Source organism: Ovis aries, chromosome 17 (genome assembly GCF_016772045.2).
Source record: "Ovis aries strain OAR_USU_Benz2616 breed Rambouillet chromosome 17, ARS-UI_Ramb_v3.0, whole genome shotgun sequence".
NCBI lineage: Eukaryota > Metazoa > Chordata > Mammalia > Artiodactyla > Bovidae > Ovis > Ovis aries.
In genome coordinates this window covers 52,528,143-52,551,111 of record NC_056070.1, presented here as the reverse complement: position 1 = coordinate 52,551,111, position 22,969 = coordinate 52,528,143, and the positions used below count along the sequence as shown (strand labels likewise).

Here is a 22,969-nt window from a genome sequence, read left to right as displayed (position 1 = left end):
AGACTCTGTTCAGCAGAGCAGGTGGGAGGAGGATGCTTTGGGAGAAGGAACAGCATGTGCAAAGGCCCTGGGGCAAGAAGGTGATGCCCCCATCTCAATGACCTCTCACTGGTGCAACCCCAGTATTGTCACATGGTGTCCCTGGAGGACGGTACCGGGGCAGGGGTTGGGGTGCAAAGGCCACTGGCAGCCACTGTCCCCAGGGCAGGACATGCTCAAGGCCGAGACATGGCTACTCCCTGAAGCCAGGCATGACAGCCCACTCACGTGTGCATGGAGCCCAGCATCAGGTTGAGTGGGAGCAGGGTGACAAGTGGTCTGCCTTTGCTTCCAGAAGGGCTTTCTCCCAGGGGAGGAAAGACACACTGGCTGGATGGGGCAGGACCACAAAGCACACGTTTCTCAAAAAGCACTTCTGCACAGAAGTCAAGCTGTCCTTCCGAGCAGCCCCGGGGAAGGTCTGCGTCATCCACGCCTGTCCGGGCTGATCTCTGGGAAGCCATCGGTGCTCTGCCTGTCTCAGGTCACTCTGCCTTGGCCCGAGGAGCAGCGCTCAGGAGAGGGACGTGGGCCACCTGGGGGTTTTCTTTCAAGATCACTCTGAAGGGCTTGGCAGTCTCTTGCCTCGTCAGGTACTTGCATTTTATTTACTTAAAATCAGATCTGTTTCTTTCTACACCTACACTAGCCGATTCAGGCAACCATCCTGACTTCCTGTTGGTGGAGGAGTAGGGGCACTTCCGTTCTCAAAATGACACAGAATGACTAAAGACACAGAAAAGTCACCATGGCTGTGGAACGAGGAAATGGTTGCATCCCCTAACCACAGTCTGTGAAAGACAGCAGCCAGACACCATGAGGTCCGAGCTGTCGGCAGGGGACATGCTGGGAGCTAACATGTGCCACCTTGGACCTCCAAACAAACAACATTACCTCCTGGAAGACACAGAACCATGGAGTCTAGGGCTGTGGATGCCCCCAGGGGAAGAGAGCCATCGCCCCACACTTTGTTTTCTACTTTAAGTTTTTAAAAGTTATTTTTATTTCTTGTTAGGCTGTGGGCTTCCCTGGTAGCTCAGCTGGTAAAGAATTCACTTGTAGTGCAGGAGACCCCAGTTTGATTCCTGGATTGGGAAGATCCACTGGAGAAGGGATAGGCTACTCACTCCAGTATTCTTGGGCTTCCCTGGTGGCTCAGCTGGTAAAGAATCCACCTGCAATGTGGGAGACCTGGGTTTGATCCATGGGTTGGGAAGATCCCCTGGAGAAGGGAATGGCTACCCACTCCAATATTCTGGCTTGGAGAACTCCATGAACTGTATAGTCCATGGGGTCGCAAAGAGTCAGACACGACTGAGTGACTTTCACTTTCATTAGGCTGCACTGGGTCTTAGTTGCAGTATGCAGGTTTTCAACTGCAGCATGTGGGATCTTAGTTCCCTGACAAGGGATTGAACTCAGGCCCCTCACATTGGGAGCATGGAGTATTATCAACCTCTGAACCACCAGATAAGTCCCTTCTTTTCTATTTTTTTAATTGAATTATTACAAAGATCCAGAAACATGCACATAAGCACACATCGGTATATTTTCACATACTGAACACACCTATATGACCAGAACCCAGGTCAAAAAACAGAAAGTTAACAACCCAGAGCCCCCACTTCAACCCACCAAGGCACAACCTCCCCAACCGTGGACAACCACTGTCCTGCCTTTCACCTGTTTTGTATTTTGTACTAGGTTGAAGCCTGCGTCCCTGGTAGTGGTAAAGAATATGCCTGCCAAAACAGGAGATATAAAAGACACAGGTTCAATCCCTGGGTCAGGAAGATCGCCTAGAGGAGGAAATGGCAACCCAGTTCAGTATCCTTGCCTGGAGAATCCCAAGGACAGAGGAACCTGGCAGGCTACAGTCTGTGGGGTCTCAAAGAGTCAGACATGACTGAAGCGGTTTTGCATGCATGCACTAGGTTCAGCCTACAAATTTCCAATCTCCAGCTGTCTCTGGCCCACCAAATGAGCAATTTCACATGAAATCATGCTGTAAGTGCACTTTTGATTCTAAGCTGCTTTTGAAACATCATGATCCCAGGGTTCATCCAATTTACTGCATGTGACTGTAGAGGGCTCAGTCTCATTGCTCTCTAGCATTTCACTCTGTAAATATGCTATAATTGATTTAACTATTCCATCATTGATGGGCATTTGGGTAATTTTCAATTTGGAGTTTATTGGGAATGGGGCTGCTGTGAACAACTGAATACACTCACAAATGCAATTTTACATTATGGAATGGAAAGGGAGTGACAGTCGATGGTAAAATCCCACCAATATGCCATTTCTATGTCAGAACCTAGTTTTCCAAGGAAAGGAGTGAAGTGGGGCTTGGAAGGGAGGCAGGGCAGTGAGGGGAGATGGAAAATAAGACAGAGAGTCAGAGACTTAGAGAGCTTTTTTATGAACCACAACAACTGCACGAACCCCCAAACCTGAGAGAGCTGGAATGCCTGGGCACAGGATGAAAAAGAGCTCTGGGAGGGAGACAATAAATTAGTCCAAAATGCAGCTGCAGACTGCCCTGGATCATTCCCTGCATTTCTTGAAAGCTGGTATTTAGAAGGTAGCTACAGAACAATAATCAGAAAGAAATTCACATAAGTCGTGTGCATCACGGATGGGGGCCGGGACATGACGAACATGCATTACAGGAGGAATCACCCAGAAAAATGCAGAAAGATTTCAGAAAAACAGCTTTCCCTTGAGTCAGAGAAATTACAGATATAATCTCTTAGAAACAAGTGGGGGCAGAGGAGTGGAAGAAAGTAAACAGAAATTTAAACAAGAAATTACTGGATAACAGAAGAGATGAAAGCTGAAAGGCTGGTAAGCAGAGTTCAGGGGAAAATGGAAAAGAAAAATAAATACATCACAGATACCTTTTAGAGCCTTATCATAAGCAATGAATAAAGAGGCAAAACATAGTGTGAACAATTAGGGATGGTAGGCAGGCTTGAGAAACTCACAGATTAAGCGAAGACTAATAAGACAAAATGACAGATATGGGAGGCAGAAGGAAATCCAACATATATATAATTGGTATGCTTCTCTGAGAAAATAGAATAATAGAATGGAAGTGGGAGAAGTATTCAAATATATAATGAAAAAAATTCCCTGAAATAAAAAAAGATTTGACTCTGCAGATTAACTGCCATTCTGTGGTCCAGGAAAACCTGATGGTATAACAAACATCAAGACATCCTTAAAAACGTGATTGAGCTTAAAGGATAAAGAATCATACAACTAGGGGGGATGTGGAGATGCGTTGAGGACAATCAAAGTTCCCCTCAGCAACACAATTTCAAAACACAGCGGAGCAATATCTACAGAGTTCTAAGGGACGGAAAATGTAAACCAGAACTTTTATACCCAGCTAAACTGTCCTTTAAGCATAAAGTGAACAGACATTCTGAAACATGAATTTAGGAGCTTAGACATCCATGAGGTGTCTTTAAAATTACCTGACACTAAAACCCATTCAACCCAAAGATAAATAAAAGTAAGCTCATCAATGGAGAGATCCTGGTGAATACTAAGTCATATTTGTGAAATCATGACAGTTATGGTTACTGAATAAAACACAGAGACCTTGACATGGTATATAAATAATATAACTAGAAAAATTGAGAATGGGAGAACAGAAGTTGATGATAATTTCCTCAACTTCCATGGCATGGAAGTTGATTCATTATGTAGATTAAAAACCTAATGATGAGTGAATAGTTGGGGCACAGGAATTTTTAGAGCAGTAGAATTACTGGACATCATGCTACCATGCTGGCTGCATATCATCCTACATTTGTCAAAACACATAGATTGTACAACACAAAAAGGGTGACCCTGAATGGAGACCATGGACTCTGGGTGGTAACAATACATCGATGTAGTGTCATCAGTTGCAATGTGCCACTCTAGTGGGGGATGTTGATAACAGGGGAGGCTGTGCTTGTATAGGTGGGGCGGCCGGGGCGGGGGGGAGTATATGGAGAATCTCTGTACCTTCCTCTCAATTTTGCTGTGAATTTAAAACTTCCCTAAAAAACAAATTTTATTACTTAAAAAATTAACAACTCAAACCTTTTAAAGTTTTTCTCTCAGAAAGTAGATTAGAGGTTAGCAGGGGCAAGGGAGAAGAGGCGAATGGGGAGTCATTATTGAATGTTTACAGAGTTTCAATTTTGGTGATTAAAAAAAAAATCCTGAAAATAGCAGTGGGGATAGTTGTACAACACTGTAAATGTACCAATGCCACACAATTTTACACTTAAAAAGTGGTTAAAAAGGCAAATTTTGTCATATATAAATATATATCACAATTTAAAAAATTAATGTAATAGGCCAAAACCCATTGAATTGTACATTTTAAATGTGAATTGTATGGGATGTGAAGTATATCTAACAAACCTCTTAAGGGATTCCCTCGTGGTCCAGTGGTTAAGACTCTGTGCTTCCACTGCGGGGGGCACAGGGGCCATTCCTAATCAGGGAACCTACAAGCCTGGTGGTGCAGCCAAAATAATAATAGTAATAATATTAATAATAAAGCTGTTAAGTTTGTTTCCTCTTTTCTCATCTTAACTCTAACCTGTTAGAAACTATTATCACTGAAGAAATGTTGAAATGCTTGAATAAATGTTTTTCTGAAGTTTAACAAATACATGCAAATAGGTGATTTGTTGTTGGTTAAATTCAAGTAAAATTAAATTTGATTTTTATTTTTAAAATGCATGTAGAGGGGCTTCCTTAGCAGTCCAGTGGTCAAGACTCTGCACTTCCAATGCGGGGGACCCAGGCTCAATCTCTGGTTGGGGAACTAAGATCCCACATGCCGTGCAGCACAGCCATAAACGAAAAATAAACAAAATGCATAAATACATAAAAAAGCTTATTTTAGAGCATTAAAATACTATAGCATGTTTAAAAAGCAATCTGGAAAAATGTTCACTGGATGCTGTGTATGCACACGCTAAGTCACTTCAGTCGTGTCTGACTCTTTGCAACCCTATGGACGATAGACCACCAGGCCCCTCTGTCCATGGGATTCTCCAAGCAAGAATGTTGGAGTGGGTTGCCATGCTCTCATCCAGGGGAACTTCCCAACGCAGGGATGGAACTCAAGTCTCTTATGTCTGCTGCAGTGGCAGGGTGGCTCTTCACCACTAGCGCCACTTGGGAAGCCTGGATGCCGGAGAGGGTTATCACAAATTGATGGAATTTTGGGCAACTTTTACTAGCACTTTTCTCTATCATTCACTTTTTCACGAGGCAGCAGCAAAAGAGTGTGAGCAGTATGTGTACAACCAGCCAGAGAAGGTCGTCCACATAGTTGTGAAAATGATGGACTCTGAGTCAGTCAGACCTTCTGCCACCTCCCAGCAGTGACTGTGGGCAAACTGCTTAATCTCTTCGCTCTTTCATTTGATCTTCTACAAAATAAGAGGTGAGAATAGCACCTACCCCATTGGGCTGTCTTATGGATTAAATGAGATTGCGCCCATAAAACACTTTAGTCTGGTTCCAGCCAGCACTCAGCTTAGCAATTAGGAGGTGCTGCTGTGCTGAGCAGGGTCTGGAAGGCAGGTGCTGGGGGAACAGAGTCCGTGGGCACCTGGCTGGGCTGCCAGGTGCAGGCACAGGTGCAGACACTACATCCACCAGCATCAGGGAAAGACAGCCCAGCGCCCAGGACAACAGTGTCCACAGGACGGATGGCAGGTGCTGGTTGGCTTTGCAGCCAGAATGCAGGCCTGGCTAGGGCACACAAGAGTCCCCTTGTTCTCTGTCTGGCTGAGTCTGGAGCCAGGGGTGGGGCACAGACAGACCCCAGCCCCCTCAAGAGAGAAGGCAGTTCGACTTGGCCTCCGCCTGTCCACCGTGCCTCCTCACCCAGCCCTGAACCCTCAGATGATCTCATTACACCCACTCCGGCTGCCTGGGCTCGAGAGGCAGACTCACATTTCATCTCGGTCCCCGCTGGAGTCGTGATGGGTTAGACAGAATTATATTTTACTGCCTTCCACAGGGCAGCTTTTGGGGCTAGAATAATGAGACGGAAGAAAGAAATATACAAGTCTGCAGAGGCTCGCCTGCGTGGGAAGCCAGGCAAGGAGTCTGTGTGACCGTCGCCCACAAACCACTACCCTCCCCCCAGCCTCTCTGCAAGAAGAACAGCAACAGACCTTCTAGAGGGCCCCTCAGATGTGGCACCTGTCTCTAGAAAAGCCTTGGATTTCCAGAATCCCTGTATTCATGACTCCCAGGCCCCATGTTCATCAGGAAACAGCAGAAGGGCCGGGTGATGTCAGAGTAGGGGCTACTTGGCATGGCGATCAGGGAGGCCACAAGGGGCGGAACCACCTCTGGTCAAGATGCACAGCTCAGACTGCGTCCTGCTGGGCCTAGAGCCCTGGCTTGGGCTGGGAGCTGGGGAGGGCAGGGGTGGGAGGTGACCCTCCCTCTTTCAGGTAGCTCAGCCCAAGAGAACTAAGATGGGAAGACAGAGAAAATGGGCCTGCAGTTGACCCAGAATATCTGATTCTGTCCAAGGACTTGTGGGCAGGACAGCTCTCAGGACCTCCCTAGCTGGGAGTTCAAAGGTCTCCGGGGACCCCAGGTTGGGGGGTCGTTATCAGCAAAGACTGGTGGATTATTAGGGTTTGGCTCAGAAGGGTGGGCAGCTAGGAAGAAACGGCAGTGGCTCTGAGCGGAGGCCAGGGCAAGACACCCAGACTGGGAGGGGGAGCAAGAGAATTGAGTTTACAGAGAACCTAATCTGTTTTTCCGTGATTAGCCGGGGTTTGACGTCACAGATGGAATTTAGGAGTGAGGCTGTGCAGAGGCAGCGGAGGATGGAATCCATCCAAATACAATTCAGCTGCATTCTGGCCATTAGGTCTGGAAGTTCCTCCAAGCCAGGCCAGCGGGGCCTGCCTACACATTCACAACAGAGGAGGGGATGGCTGGTGGGGACGGGAGGGGCCCTGGGCACATTGGGAACGAACTTTCCGGATCCCCTGGGTCTCTCTGCTGCTGTCTTTAGGAAGCCCCCTTCTTCTGCTCTCTGCTTCCCCAGCCTACAGGCCCCCAGTCAGGGGCCAAAGTGGGTATATATTAAAAGAACTTCAGTTGCCCCCATGTGGGCAACTCCTTCCCTCCATACCTCCTCCTACCATCCAGATTCAGGGAAGGCAGGCTCCAGATGAATGCGAGAGGGTGTAGAGGGGAAAGGGGCAGTGTCCCAGGGACCAGCACACCAGGCTGGGTGGAGGGGATGAGGGGTGATCGGGGGAGAGTGTGACCACTCATTAGCTGCCTCTCTGTCCCCTGGGAGTAAAAGCAAGAGCAGACACATCGCCCCATGAAATTCTGAGCTGGAAGGAACAGGGCAGGGGCTTGCAATTCCTGCCCCCACAGTAGTCTCCTCTTTATCTGTTAGACACTGGACTTCTTCCAAGATTATGGGGAACAGTATAGGACACCCCCGTTCCAGTCCAACCCTCACTTTATAAATGGGGAGACTGATGCCTGGATTTCACAGGTGTGAAGAGCTGGAGGACACAGACTCCCTCCGTGTCCTGTAACCTTATGAGATGATGACACAGCACCCTGGAGCTTGAGTGCTGAAGGGGGCCCCATGGAGCCCCAAAGCCCTGAGCACCCCTGCAGTCACTGACATCCCAGGAAAGGCCACATGTCTCCTCGCTGTTTGCCTGCAGTGCCAACCTGGGGACGACTGCCAAGCCACTGCAGGACTCAGTCATCAGCCCTTCCCTCCGGGGACAGGGGCCACCTGGGGGCAGCTCACAGTGCTCTGCAGGCTGGGCATGCTGGGTGGTGGGGGTGGGACCCCTGGGACGTGTGCAAGGCTTCTGCAGCATAATGTCTGTAACACCCCAACTAGAACAGCAGCCGGGGCTGAGCAGTGAGGACTTTTTATCGCTATGGTGCCAACAGCAAAGCAGATCCCCAGAGGGCTGGTGCCCTTCTCAAGGACAGCCACAACGCCAAGGGCGAGGGGCACCCCACTTTCCCCAATTTCATGACTCCTACTCCCTGCCAGCTCCAACCCTGCTTGTCGGGAAACAAAGAGAGGAGATGTGCAGCTGAGGAAATTCAAACTGAAGTCCCCCAGGGACTTTCTTGGGGGGCAGGGCGTCCAGTGGTTAAGACTCCACGCTGCCCATTCAGGGGACACAGGTTTGATCCCTGGTCAGGAAACTAAGATTCTATCATGCTGTGGAGTGCGGCCAAAAAAGATTAAAAAAAACCACCAAGATCCAGATCCTCCAAGATGAGCAAGAGGGGCACTAGCCAGAACTCACCCCGCTTCTTCTGCTGATCACCCTGTGGGGACCCTGCTGGTCACTGCCACCAAGACCAGCACCCCACTGACCTCCCGGGAGCCACTCCCCACTCTTAGCACTGAGCACAGTTCAAAGAAGTTGGGGCTGTTCAACCAGAATGCCACTGGATGCTTAGAGGTCATAACAGAAACACACACCCAGAGGGACCTGGGCTGACAGTCTGGCTCCAAGCTGTGGCTCACACAGCCATCACCTGGGGGATGGCTCAGAGGTTCTGGCTCCTGGTGGCCTCCCCTGGGTGGTACCACTGTGGCACCCAGGTCACTTTCTTATGTTGGCAGTACCCACATCTGTTCACCTAAGCTCCTGCATCTGGGCCTCCGGGGAGTCCGCTGTCCTTAGAGATGAGCACCCCTTGAAGGGAGAATGTCCCCAGCTACTCGGTCAGAATGAGGAGGAACCCACCAAACCAGACGCTAGGAGGTGGGAGCACCTCCAGGTTAGAGGGGGAGCTGGGAGCTCTGCTTAAGCTGGTGTTCAGAATGCCATCCATCACAGGCTGGGGTTCTGCTGCAGGCTGTGCCCCAGGGTACCTCTGCTCATGAATCCCCCGGGAAATATAAGCTTCTGGGCAGCAGAGTTAATAAGAAAAACCGGTAATGAGAGCCAGAGCTGAGATTTTGACCCAAACTGGGACGACCCCTTATGTGACGATAACGATGTGATAACGACAACATGAAATAAACATCAGGCTCCCAGCACCGAGTGCTCACTTCTCGGACCAGCCTGGGCTCCTGGGGCTGGTGGACACTTTAGTGGACTCAGCACCTGGCAATCTTGCCCCAGTGATTCTGCTCCTACACCCACCCCAGCTATTTTATACCTTCTCCTCAACTGTTCTCCTTTATTCCCTCAAATTCCCACCCTGCTGCTGCTGCTGCTGCTGCTAAGTTGCTTCAGTCGTGTCCGACTCTGTGTGACCCCATAGACGGCAGCCCACCAGGCTCCCCCGTCCCTGGGATTCTCCAGGCAAGAACACTGGAGTGGGTTGCCATTTCCTTCTCCAATGCATGAAAGTGAAAAGTCAAAGTGAAGACGGCTCAGTCCTATCCGACTCTTAGCGACCCCATGGACTGCAACCTACCAGGCTCCAAGAATCCACTAATCCACCAGTACCTACTGCTCCTGCTATGAATACAAAGGAAGAGCATCGTGGCTCCCAAGAGAGGTCAACCTCTCGAGCACTGAGTCCCATCCTCGTCATTTAAGAACCTTCTTCTGGACCTCCCTGGTGGTCCAGCGGTTAAGAATCTGCCTGCCAGTGCAGGGGACATGGGTTCGATTCCTGGTCCAGGAAGATCCTACATGCTTCGGGGCCTGTGTATCACAACTATAGAGCCTGTGCTCCAGAGCCCGAGAATCACAACTATTGAGCCCGTGTGCCATAACTACTGAGCCAGCACTCTAGAGCTACCGTGCTCTGCAACAAGTCTCCCCACAACTAGAGAAAGCCCTTGCACAGCAACGAAGACCCAGTGCAGTAGAAAGAACCTTTTCCTGATGGGCAGAACTGAATAGACATTTTTCTTATTTTTGGCCATGCTGCACGGCATGTGGGATCTTAGCTCCTCAACCAGGGATTGAACTCGTGTCTCCTGCAGTGGAAGCACAGTGTCCTAACCACTGGACCATCAGAGAACTCCATGAATAAACATTTTTCTAAAGAAGCCACACAGATGGCCAGCAGGCACATGAACAGATGCTCAACATCACTAATCATTTGGGAAATGAAAATCAAAACCATCAAGAGTTATCCCCTCTCGCCTGTCAGAATGGCTGTCATCAGAAAGACCACAAACAACAAATGCTGGAGAGAATGTGGAGAAAAGGGTACACTTGGACACTGTTGGTGGGGATATAAATTGGTGCAGCCACTGTGTAAAACAATATGGAGTTTGCTCACAACACTAAAAATAGAGTTATCACGTTGTCTTGTTGTTAAGTCACTCAGTCGTGTCTGACTCTTTGCAACCCCGTGGATTGTAGCCCATCAGGCTCCTCCATCCACGGGACTTCCTAGGCAAGAACACTGGAGTGGGTTGCCAGTCCCTTCTCCAGAATTACCATATGACCCAACAATCCTACTCCTCGGTATAAATTTGAAGAAAATGAAGACATTAGTTTGAAAAGATATATGCACCCCAATGTTCATAACAGCATTATTTACAAATTGCCAAAATATGAAAGCAATCTAAGTGTCCACCAACAGATGAGTGGATAAAGAGGCTGTGGTTATGAAAGTGAAAGCCACTCAGTCACGTCTGACTCCTTTCAACCCAGTGGACTGCAGCCCACCAGGCTCCTCTGTCCATGGAATTATCTAAGCAAAAATACTGGAGTGGTTGGCCCTTCCCTTCTCCAGGGGATCTTCCCAACCCAGGGATCGAACCCAGGTCTTCCACATTGCAGGCTGATTCTTTACCGTCTGATCCATTATATACACACACAAGAGAATACTACTCAGCTATAAAAAAAGAATGAAATTTTGCCATTTGCAACAACATGGGTTGCCTTGGAAGGTATTAGGCTTAGCGAAATAAGTCAGAGAAAGACAAATACTGTATGTTGTCACTTATATGTGGAATCTAAAAAATAAAACTGATAAATGTAACAAAACAGACATAGAGAATAAACTAATGGATACCGGGGGGGGGGGGGCAAGTTAGAAGTGGGTAATGGACAGGTACAAATTAAGCAGCATAAAATAAATAAGATACAAGGGTATATTGTACAGCACAGGGAATATAGCCAATATTTTATAATAACTTTAAATGGGGTATAAATTTATAAAATACTGAATCTCTGTGTTTTACACCTGAAACCAATATAATGTTGTAAATCAACTGCACTTTAATTTAAAAAAATAAATGAAAATTAAAGAGCAGGGCTCCCCTGGTGGCTCAGTGGTAAAGAATATGTCTGCCAATGCAGAAGACACAAGTTTGATCCCTGGTCCACAAAGATCCCATATCTTACAGCAGCTAGGCTAGTGTGCCACAACTGCTGAGCCTGTGCTCTGGAGCCTGGGAGCCCCAACTACCGAGCTCAGGTGCTGCAGCTACGGAAGCCCGTGCACCCTCGAGTCTGTGCTCCACAACAAGAGACGCCACTGCAAGGAGAGGCCAGCATACTGCAGCGAAGAGTACCATTTGAGGCAACGAGAGAAAAGTCAGCCATGAAGACCCAGCACAGCCTAAAATAACTAAATAATACATAAATAAATATTTAGAAATTTAAAGATCAGGAAAAAAGAACCTTCTCCTAAATTAACTCTCTCCTATCAGTTTCTGTCTACAGCAGCCCCCTGTCCCATCAGCATGCAAATATGCTGGTAATAGGCCCCATATTTACAAAAAAAAAAACCCTAATAGCTTGCTTTCTTAAAAAAATTTTTTTAAATTTATTTTTATTTATTTGGCTGCTCCGGGTCTTAGCTTTGGCACACAGGATTTTTTAGTTGCAGCATGAGAACTCTTAGTTGTGGCATGTGGGATCTAATTTCCCAACCAGGAATCAAACCCTCACCCCCTGCACTGGGAGTGTGGAATCTCAGCCACTGATCCACCAGGGGAGTCCCTTGATATCTTTTCTAAGCTAACACTTTTGAGATATAATTGGCACGTAAAAATCTATTAGCTGTAGGTGTAGAACACAAAGATTCGATCCCACAGCTCTCTACACCCCAGTTCTGCTTGGAACCATCCCATTTCTCCACTCCCCATTATAGCAAAAATCCTCTCCAGAGCTAGCTATTCCTGGGATTTCCACTCTCTCACATCCTTTCAGCCCACTACATCCCCGAGACTGCTTCAGTCAAGGCCATGACCAGGTGGCTAAAGCGGTGGCCAGCTCTCAGTCCTCGTATTTCCACTCTTTTTGTTAATTCCTGTGTTTAACACATACTGATGGAGGGTCCATGGCTTGCAGGCAGGTAGCACACACCTTGAATAAATTTCTGCCTGGAAAAGGTTCATTTTGCTCGGCCAGCACACCCAACCAGCAAACCTCCAATTGGAGCCGACTGTGTGCAAGGTTCTAGCATCTAGGCTCTGAGCCAGCTTATTCAGGGCCTGTCAACCATCAACTGCAATTTATGAGTCTCGTTGGCTTCAAAAAAATAAATAAATAACTGGTGTTGTGCAGCCTGCACATAGCCCTGCCAGGCTGGCTTCAAACCGGGAGGGGCATCAACCTCATGTTGGGAGATTTAGGAGCCAGTGTCCCTGGTCCTACCCCATTAACCCAAGGCTCTAAGTCCCCACAGCATCTTTTTTTTTTTTCGCACTTGAGTTTCTCTAGCTGCCCTGAATCATGTAGGATCTTAGTTCCCTGACCAGGGATTGAACTCAACTCCCCTGCTTTGGAAGCAGATTCTTAGCCACTGGAGCACTGGGGCAGTCCCCCCAACAGTGTCTGTTGCAAAAGCTACAGCCCAATGGGGCCCAGGCCCAGTGCTTTCTAGTTGTTTCAGTGAGCGTTAGAGCCCTTTAGCTCCAAGAAACTGCCCACAGTTGCCCATGATGCCTAAAACCGTGTTTCCCAGACTTGGCAACCCCAGGAACCAACTGAAATGTTCTTTGAAGACACAGATGCTGGAGCAACTGAAGACTCAGAGACTAAGCCCCACCCCCACCCTAGTTCATCACGGGCACCACGAGGAGGATGACCAGAAAATACAGCTTAGGGGCTTCCACGGTGGTCCAGTAGTTAAGAATCCACCTTCCAATGCAGGGGTCACAGGCTTCAGTCCCTGGTCCAGAAGGATTCTACAAGTCATGGCCATGGAGCAACTAAGCCCATGTGCCACAGCTTACACCCTGGAGCCTGTGCTCTACAGGAGGAGACGCCACTGCAACGAGAAGCCTACATACCGCAACCAGAGAGAAGCTCCTGCTCGCTGCAACTAAAGAAAGCCCGCGTGAGAGCAATGAAGACCCATTGCAGCCAAAAATAAATAAATAAATACTTTAAAAATCCTCTTAAAAAAAAAAAAAAATACAGTCCATTCCATCCTGACTCTTTCGAAGACCCTACCAGGGCCTCATCATACCCTGCACCCCGACACGTGGAAATCAGATTTTCTGCTTGGTCCCCTGGTGTATAAATTGCTTCAATCATTTTACACATTCAGGCCACATGAATAAACTATGAGCTACTTAATCCTCATGACTGCCTTGAGTTAGATATATTACCCTCATTTATCTATTTGTTTTATTGAGGTGTAATTTGCATTGCATACAATTCAGTCTTTCAGAGTGCACAATTCAGGGGGTTTTGATGTATTATTTACAGAGTTGTGCAACCATCATCACTGTCTAATTCCAGAACATTTTTCATCCCCAAAGAAAACCCCACACTCATCGTCACTCAGTCTCCATCCCCTCCTCACCTCCCCGGGGAACATTAATCTGCTTTTGGCTCCGATTTGCTGGTTCTGGATATTTCATTTCATATGGAATTGTACAATAGCCGTTCGTGTCTGGCTTCTTAAACCCAGCATCACGCCTCAAGTTTCATCCACCTTGTAGCCTGTGTCAGTACCTCACTCCTTTTCATGCAGAATAGCATTCTGTTGCATGGCTATTATGCCCATATATATATATTCATTTATTTGGCTGTACCAGGTCTTAGTTGCAGCATTCAGGTTCTTCCATCTTCATTGCAGCATGCTGGATCTTCAGTTGCAGTATGTGAAATCTATTAGTTCCATGACTAGGAATCAAACAGGGGCCCCCCCCTCATTGGGAGCTTGGAGACTTACCCACTGGACTACCAGGGAAGTCCCTCTTATACCCATTGTTAGAGCTGAAGAAGGGCTTCCTAGGTGGCTCTTGTGGTAAAGTACCTGCCTGCCAATGCAGTAGCGCTAAGAGATAAGAGTTCCATTCCTGGATTGGGAAGATCCCTGGAGGAGGGCATGGCAACCCATTCCAGTACTCTTGCCTGGAGAATTCCATGGACAGAGGTGCCTGGTGGGCTACAGTCCACGGAGTCACAAAGAGTCGGGACACGACTGAGCGACTGAGACGCACACACACACACATAGCTGAGGAAAACCATGGCTCAATGTCATTAAGGTATCTTGCGCCTGGTTACTCAGTACACATTGCAGTCAGGTTTATCTATCTTTCTCAGCAGCCAGGATAGAAATAGCTTAAGAACTGAACAAATTCTTCTAAATTTATACCGATTTATATTAATCTATCCCCCAAGTACAGATAACCACATTCTATGGTTTACAAATGCTTTTAGCTCCATACTCTCATTTTGCAGCTCAGTTCTCCAAGGTGGAAAAGGCAAGTGTGCCCCATTTTGGAAAGGAATCAAAATTTTAAGTGGTGTATTCAAGGCTAGAGATATTTATTGATGGGTTAGTAGTGACTGCATCCGAATCCAGATATACTGTGCACAAACAGGTTTAATGTTTGCTTACAGCAAAAAAAAAGTTTGTTTAAAGCATTAAAAAAAAAAAACTTTAATGCTTTTTACAAAGATGCATGACTTGGTGAAATCATTTTTGTCTTTTTCTTTTGGATTATTTTGTCATGAGGGCAAACCTTGGACCTGAGGGCCAACCCCATGTAGATTCTGCCCAGGAGTCATTACTTGGCTTTATTTTAATGTTCCTGGCTGATCTTGGAAATCAAGGCTGCTTACTCTTTCCAAACACAGATTCCTTGGTTCCAGCCCAAAAGTGCTGCACTATAGAGTGTGGAACCTGGAAATATGTATTTTTAATAAGTTCCCTGTGTGTCTTGTAAGAACAGAAAAGCACCTAGAGGCTAAAATCTTAACTCCATAACCTTGAAAGTCAAGTCCTTAAAATCAGGTCTCAATCAGTCCCTCCCACCTCTCCTCCCAGCAAGAAATCTAACACTGGGGCCCTCTGAATGGCACGCAACCAGCAGTGTTTACTAAGCCCGAGGTCCAGCTCTGTGCCAGGTGCCAGGGGGAGCAGGGGACCAAGACAGACCCTTTGCGGAGCCCCTAGGTCAGTGGTCCCTGATCTTTCTGGCAACAGGGACTAGTTTCATGGAAGACAATTTTTCCATGGACTCGGGGACTGGGGGATGGTTTCAGAATAATTACATTTATTGTGTGCTTTATTTCTAATCTAGTGCTATTGTTGATCTGACAGGAGGTACCAGCCCACAGCCTGCACTGGGGACGATGGACATTTCACAAGTCACTGAAGACCTGGTGGGAATATTATTCAGCCTTAAAAAGGAGGAGATTCTGCTACCTGGGCCTTGCCTGCCTTCCTATGGCTCTAGCCACCTGGGCTGCTTCCTCTTCATGGAATATGCCAGGCTACTTCTTGATCCAGGCCTCTGCCATCCCCCTTAAATGCCCGTCCTCTAGGTGATGGCACAGTGACCCCTTGTCCTGACATGGGCCGTGGTCCTGATGCCATGCGCCCTTGGTGGAGGCTCCCCACTGGCTCCACACCCTCTGGGACGGTCCGATCCACTTGCACACAGCTGTGCCTTCCCCGCAGCGCGGCCAACCCCACAGCCGGGGCCTCACCTGTCTCGCTCATGGGTAGAAGAGCACTGGGGATGCTGCAACGAGAGCAAATTCGCCCCGTTCACCTTGCTGTTCTTAACAGGTGCCAGGGAGCAGGGGCCTGGCGCTTAGTGGGTACTCAGGAAGGCTTGCCCGGCAAATGTTCACACAGCCCCGCGACAGGCAGATAACGCTGCTCAGCAGCCAAAGTGCTAATTACGAACTGCTCCCTTAGCTGTTCCTGAGAGCAACTAAAGGATTCTCCAAGAATAGCGTACCCTCCCTGTCACGTCCCTGGAAGAACACACCGGCTTTCTTGACAGCGTCTGTGACTCAGACTGTTCACGGAGCCAGACTTGCCTCCCCCAACAGTGTGCACAGGGGTATAGATCTCAGACAGGCGGAGAGAGGGCTGCGTGTTGTTATCCGCAGCCTGGGGTATGCAGCAGCATCTGGGGCTGTAGTGGCCCCTCCTCCAATGAGGGTGGGCTTGGGAACGACCAGCATTGCCCTGAAGGAAATACGGCAAAGCCAGGCAGCCCTAATGCGCCTAGAGAGGCTGCCTCCCCCTCTAGGATGTGCACGGTACATTACAATTCATCATGTTCGGAGAGTCAGTGCTCAGAAGCAGCCTGAGCAAGGCAGGAAGACAAAGGCCCAGAGGGGCTGAGTCATTCAGTGAGGCCACACAGTGAGTTACCGGCAGAGAATCCCCCTGGAATCGCTCTTTCCTGGCCTGTGACCCAGAGCTTGCTCTACCGTGCCCTTGGGTAAGCAAGGGGCCAGGTGCCGCAGGCTCCAGCAATTGGGTCCAAAGACCTGACTCAAAAGGGAGCAGGCAGGGTGAGCTGGATGCTGAGCCAGAAGGCCCAGCAGTGTCCCCTGGGGGAGTTGCCCACGTGAGGGCACATGCAAAGCTCTGTACGACTTTGGCCAGGTCGTGCTCCACCTCACCATGTGAGTGCTGTGGCCTTTAGAGCCAGGCCTCCCAGGACTGCCAGGGAACACAACCTTCCTGGAAAGTTTCCCAGGTAACTGGCTCTTCTTCACAGCTATCAGTTTCCCTTCATTGCCCCATAAAATCCTCCTGCTGATGATAGATGTCATTCCTCTCCAGGCAGGGAGAAGGGAAAGAAAGAAAACGCACACACACACAAAACTGGTGAAATTAGGAAAGTCCGGAAGAACATCTATTTCTGCTTCATTGGCTACACTAAAACCTTCGACTGTGTGGACCACAACAAACTGCGGAAAATTCTTAAAGGGATGGGAATGCCACATCACCTTACCTGTCTTTTAAGAAACCTGTATGCAGGTCAAGAAGCAACAGTTAGAACCAAATATGGAACAATGGACTGGTTCAAAATTGGAGGAGTTCAAGGCTGTATATTGTCACCCTGTTTATTTAACTTATATGCAGAGTACATCATGCGAAATGCAGGGCTTGGTGAATCACAAGCTGGAATCAAGATCACCAGAAGAAATATCAACAACCTCAGAAAAGCACATAATACCACTCTAATGGCAGAAAGTGAAGAACTAAAGAGCCTCTTGAAGGTGAAAGAGGAGAGTAAGAGAGCTTGAAACTCAGCATTAAAAAAAAAAACAACTAAAGGTCATGGCACCTGATGCCATAATTTCAAGGCAAATAAAAGGGAAAAAACGGAAGCAAGGACAGATTTTATTTTCCTGGGCTCCAAAATAACTGGATAGTGATTGCAGCCATGAAATTAAAAGGCACTTGCTCCTTGAAAGGAAAGCTATGACAAACCTAGACAGTGTGTTAAAAAGCAGAGACATACACTTTTGGCCGACAAAGGTCCATGTAGTCAAAGCTATGGTTTTTCCAGTAGTCATGTGCAGATGTGAGAGTTGAATCATAAAGAAGGCTAAGCACTGAAGAACTGATGCTTTCAAACTGTGGTGCTGGAGAAGACTCTCAAGAGCCCCTTGGACTGCAAGGAGATCAAACCAGTCAATCCTAAAGGAAATCAACCCTGAATACTCATTGGAAGGACTGTTGCTGAAGCCCCAATACTTTGGCCATCTGATGTGTAGAGCCGAATCATTGAAACAGACCCTGATGCTGGGAAAGATTGAGGGCAGGGGGAGAAGGGGGTGGCAGAGGATAGATGGTGAGATAGCATCACCGACTCAATGGACGTGATTTTGAGCAAATTCTGGGAGACAGTGGAGGACAGAAGAACCTGGATTACATACAGTCCATGGGGTCACAAAGAAATGCACACAACTTAGTGAATGAACAACAACAACCTGGGTCCAGAACTTGGGAAGAGAAAGCGTCAGCTATAGCTCGGTCGCCTAGTTCAGTCAGTTGCATAGGCTGTTCACTGCCCAAGTCTAAGCAATGACATGCTCATGGACTACCACTGGATTAGCACTCCCTTGAATTGGGCAGTACAGGGAAAGGGCCCTGCCTGATTTGGAGGAATGTCTTCACTAGCCTCAAGGCCCACGTCTCACTAACACTTGCCTTAGCATTAGGACTCCTCAGTTCTCAGGGACTGAAGCCCAGGACCTAAGAGAAGAAATTAACCATCTTCTATGAGCTGAGTTTCACGTTCTTCTCCAGCATTTTCTCCTCTCTCTCCAAATCACTCTCCATTCCTACCTCTGTCTCTGATCAGTTCTGGAGAGTGTTCAGCAGCTCTCTCTTCAAATATGAACCCTGGCTTACAGTCCTCTCCTCTTTCTGGAACGCTGACTAGATAAATGTTAGGTGTTCCCCTCCTCTGTGTGTCTTATCTCCTCTACAGTTTCCTCACATCCGGCTTCCAGTCATTAATCCCTTTTTCAGCTGTGACTACTCTCCTAGCGAAGTTCTGTTTGATTCTTTTCCAGATCTGCTGCTGCTTTTATTTTTTGGCTGTGCTGCACAGCATGCAGGATCTTAGTTCCCTGACTACGGATTGAACCTGTGCCTTCAGCAGTGAAATCGCAGAGTCCTACTGAAACTCCAGGGATTCACGGCTTCATTTCTTTACAGCTTTTTATCCCCTGCACATATTTTCAACCATGCCTTTTATTTATTTAAATGCATCAAATGTAGTCAGTTTAAGGTCTAGTCCTAAATATTGGGGTATGTGCAATCCTGAGGGGCTGTTTCTGCTGCAGACCGTCCGGGCTGCCTCTGGCTCACAGCACCTCTTCTCCTCTGGGCTCAGTTACTCTTAACTGTAAACTGATCATTTTCTGTGGAGGTTCTTGGCAGAAATCTTCTGAGACTGAGAACAAGGGTCTGTTTTTCTTGAGAGAATTTACATTTGCTTCATCAAATGCCTGGTTACGACCCTGAACTCACCTGGGCTCTCCTCACCTTAAATCACCAGCTAGTGGTTTGTTTTGTGTGTGTATGTATATTTTGTTTGTTGGGTGGATATTTTTGCTTTTTTAAGCAATACTTTTAAAAAAAGTATTTATTTATTTATACATGGACTTCCCTGGTGGTTCAGATGGTAAAGAATCTGCCAGCAATGTAGGAGACCAGGGTTTGATCCCTGGGTCAGGACGAGCCCCTGGAGAAGGGGATGACAACCTCCTCCAGTATTCTGGCCTGGAGACTTCCATGGACAGAGGAGCCTGGCAGACTACAGCCCATGGGGTCAGAAAGAGTCAGACTCAGCTGAGTGACACTGTCATTTCTTTATGGCTGCATTAGGTCTTAGGTGCAGCACTCAGGCTTCTCTCTAGTTGCACTTGGGCTCAGTAGTTGCAGTGTAGGTTTAGTTGCCCTGCAGCATGTGGGATCTTAGTTCCCCGACCAGAGAGTGAACCTATGTCCCCTGCATTAGAAGGTAAAGTCTTAACCACTGGACCATCAGGGAAGTGCCTAGTGGTCAATTTGAACCACTAGGAAGTTTGAGTTCCTCCTTCTCATTCTTCTACTCTTCTACCCAAATAGCTTCGGCTGCTGCTAAGTCGGATCCGTCGTGTCCGACTCTGTGAGACCCCAGAGATGGCAGCCCATCAGGCTCCCCCGTCCCTGGGATTCTCCAAGCAAGAACACTGGAGTGGGTTGCCATTTCCTTCTCCAATGCATGAAAGTGAAAAGTGAAAGGGAAGTCACTCAGTTGTGTCTGACTCCTAGCGACCCCATGGACTGCAGCCCACCAGGCTCCTCCGCCCATGGGATTTTCCAGGCAAGAGCGCTGATAGCTAGTAAGTCTATTTGTTTCCGGCGGCTGCTGTCACAAACTGGGTGGCTTTCAACAACGTAAATGTATTCTCTCACAGTTTTGGAGGCCAGGGGTCAGATATTAAGGTGCCATTGAGGTTGGCTCCTTGTCCCATGCCTGTCTCCTGACATGTGGAAGTCGCTGGCAATCCTTGGCATTCCTCGGCTTGAAGCTGCATCACTGGAATGCTTCCTCCGTCGTCACACAGCCTTCTCCCTGTGTCTCTGGGTCCCTGCATCTTCACAGGGCTTTCTTATAAGGAGACCAGTCACTGGACTTAAGGTCCATCCTACTCCAGTAGGACCACATCTTCACTTGATTACATCTGCAAAGACTCTATTTCCAAATAAGGTCAAAAGATGGTGCGCTTGATCTGAACTGCAGGCCAAAGTTTGCTGACTCTTGTTCCAGTGACCATCTTTCAATATTTAAACACGTGTATTTAAACATATAACTCTCTAGGGTGCTTAGATTAAAATGAATCTATCTTGGCCTTCCCTAGTGCTCCAGTGGTTAAGAATCTGCCTGCCAATGAATGCAAAGGACGTGGGTTTGATCCCAGGTCAGGGAAGATTCCACACGCCTTGGGGCAACTAAGCCCATGCGCCGCAACTACGGAAGCCCGTGAACCCTAGAGCCCGTTTTCCGCAACAAGAGAAGCCACTGCAGTGAGAAGCCCGTGCACTGCAATGAAGAGTAACCCCGACTCACCGCAACTAGGGAAAGCCCGTGCACAGCAATGAAGGCCCAGCACAGCCAAAAGATTAAATAGATAGAACTTTTAAAAGAGAAACTTTAAATTAAAAAAAAAAGTCTACCTTTCCTTCTTCAACAAGAAAAGAAACAATAGCTGTATTCATTCTAGCTCCTCACTGATCCCCCAAACTGTGGGGGTCACTCCAGAACCCCTTCCTGCTCATCACTCACAGCTAGGCTCAGAGCACACTGAGAACCTCTCTACCTCCTAGAAACAATACAGGCCACTGTTTCCTTTTTCAGTCGAATCCCATTTTCACTCCATCTTTCGGGACTTCCTCATGGTTTGTTTTTCACTAAAGGCGTCTCTTTGACTATGTGGATATTTGCGTGTGTGTACCCTCAGTAGTGTCCGACTCTTTGTGACCCCGTGGACTGTATAGCCCACTAGGTTCTCTGTCCATGGAATTTTTCAGGCAAGAACACTGGAATGGGTTGCCATTTCCTACTTCAGGGGAGTCTTCCCAACCCAGGAATAGAACCCGTGTCTCTTGCATCTCCTGCACATGGAGCCAGATTCTTTACCACTGTACCACCTGGGAAGACCTACATGGATATTTACTAGTATCTTTTCTATCACACGGAAAGCTGTGGAGCAAGAAGAGAAGGCTGTGGGATGCCCTCAGTCTGCAAACAGTGATCTCGCCTCTGCGAGATCATAACTTCCAAGGATTTTTTTAAAAATGAGAGGACAAAGGGAACACAGTCAGTCCTTCAGTGATGACAAAGGCAGGAAGACTGTCGGCAGCTATATCTCCTCCATGTAGCCAGTTTGGGACAAGGGATCTGGCACTTGGGCCTCGACAGACCTGAGCCCTAGTCCCTGGGGACATTTGGATATGCAACTCCAGCCATTGCTGATGCCGGCTGCCCCACTTTCCCTCCCATGGTGACACGAGCATCCATGTAGGTCCCTTTTTACTGGAGCTGGACTTCTGTTATTCACAACCAGACAAGTCCTGACTAATATAGGATAATATCTTCTTTTGATCTTTTGCATGTTTTTCACTTGTTGAGCAAACCTTTCTCCTAAAGGGCATCTCTAGGTAAATTTCACCCTGCCTTGAGGTCAAGAAATGATGAAAAAAAAAAAATCCAAATCAGCTTACATGTTCAGTTATTCTGAACTCTCTCACACTGCTGTCTTTGTCCATGCAATGGAGAGTTGATCTGGCCAGGGAAAGGGTGAAGCAGATGACGGGACATCCAGGGTTCTGGACAGGTGCCTCCCTTACATCACAAGTAGATATTATCTGTGAAGCCTGAGCACTCTCTGTGAGTCTGGGGAATTGCTTGGGGCTTCTAACAAATCTAGTTCCACCTGCCAAACTACCTCAAAGCCTTCTTCCCACCCCTAGGAGGTGGTAACACCACCAGCTGGGCCTGCCCAGTGTGTCCAATGCCGCTCAGGCATGGTGCTAAACAGACACAACACCGGGGACCAAAATAAAACGCATCTCGGTAAGATCTTGACGCAGCTTTGCAGGAACAGCGGGCTCCTGTGCACACACTCCCCCACCCTGCATGCCTGTTTGTAAATTAATCACACGTCAGAAGACTCTGCTCAGTCACAGGTTTCTGGACCACTCTGAAGGGAGCTTGGGCTACAGGATGTTTGGATCAACTTCAAAACCAGATGAATATTTTCACCAGACCCTAGATGGAAATTCTGTCTTCCCAGACCCCTAAGCCATCTTCATCTTGCATCCCTCCCCAGCAGAAGCATAGAAGGCAGGGGGAACCAGCACTGGACCCCTCCAAGAGCCCTGTCTACAAAAGTGTCCTCTATATATTGATATGACAATTTTAACATAGACACACACGCTTGTAAGATGTTACTGGAAGCTGTGTGAAAGCAAGATTAGAAGAAGCAGAAAGGGTCTTCCCTGGTGGTCCAGTGGTTGAGAATTGGCCTTCCAATGCAGGGGACACGGGTTCGATCCCTGGTTGGGGAACTAGAGCCCCCATGCCCTGGGGCAACTAGAGAAGTAAACGCACGGCAGCTACTGAGCCCTCGTGCTGCAACAAAGACTGTGCCTTCAGCCGCTCAGTTGTGTCTGACTCTTTGTGACCCCATGGACTGCAGCA

General features: G+C 47.9%; 1 protein-coding gene across 28 annotated transcripts in view; it reads right to left on the bottom strand.

Moving 5' to 3' along the window:
- PITPNM2 (phosphatidylinositol transfer protein membrane associated 2) overlaps positions 1–22,969 on the bottom strand; it is a 158,325-nt gene that overhangs the window by 40,633 nt on the left and 94,723 nt on the right. The window contains exons 1-2 of one of the 28 annotated variants that reach the window (XM_060401109.1): positions 5,315–22,969; positions 4,465–4,558 (exon numbers count right to left, since the gene is read on the bottom strand). The exon at positions 5,315–22,969 is cut by the window's right edge and continues 4,594 nt beyond it. The exons of 26 other annotated variants lie outside the window; for them this stretch is intronic. The gene's annotated coding sequence lies outside the window, so the exon portion shown is untranslated. The remainder of the gene's footprint in view (positions 1–4,464; positions 4,559–5,314) is intronic. One more of the 28 variants, XM_060401111.1, reaches the window with a different exon arrangement.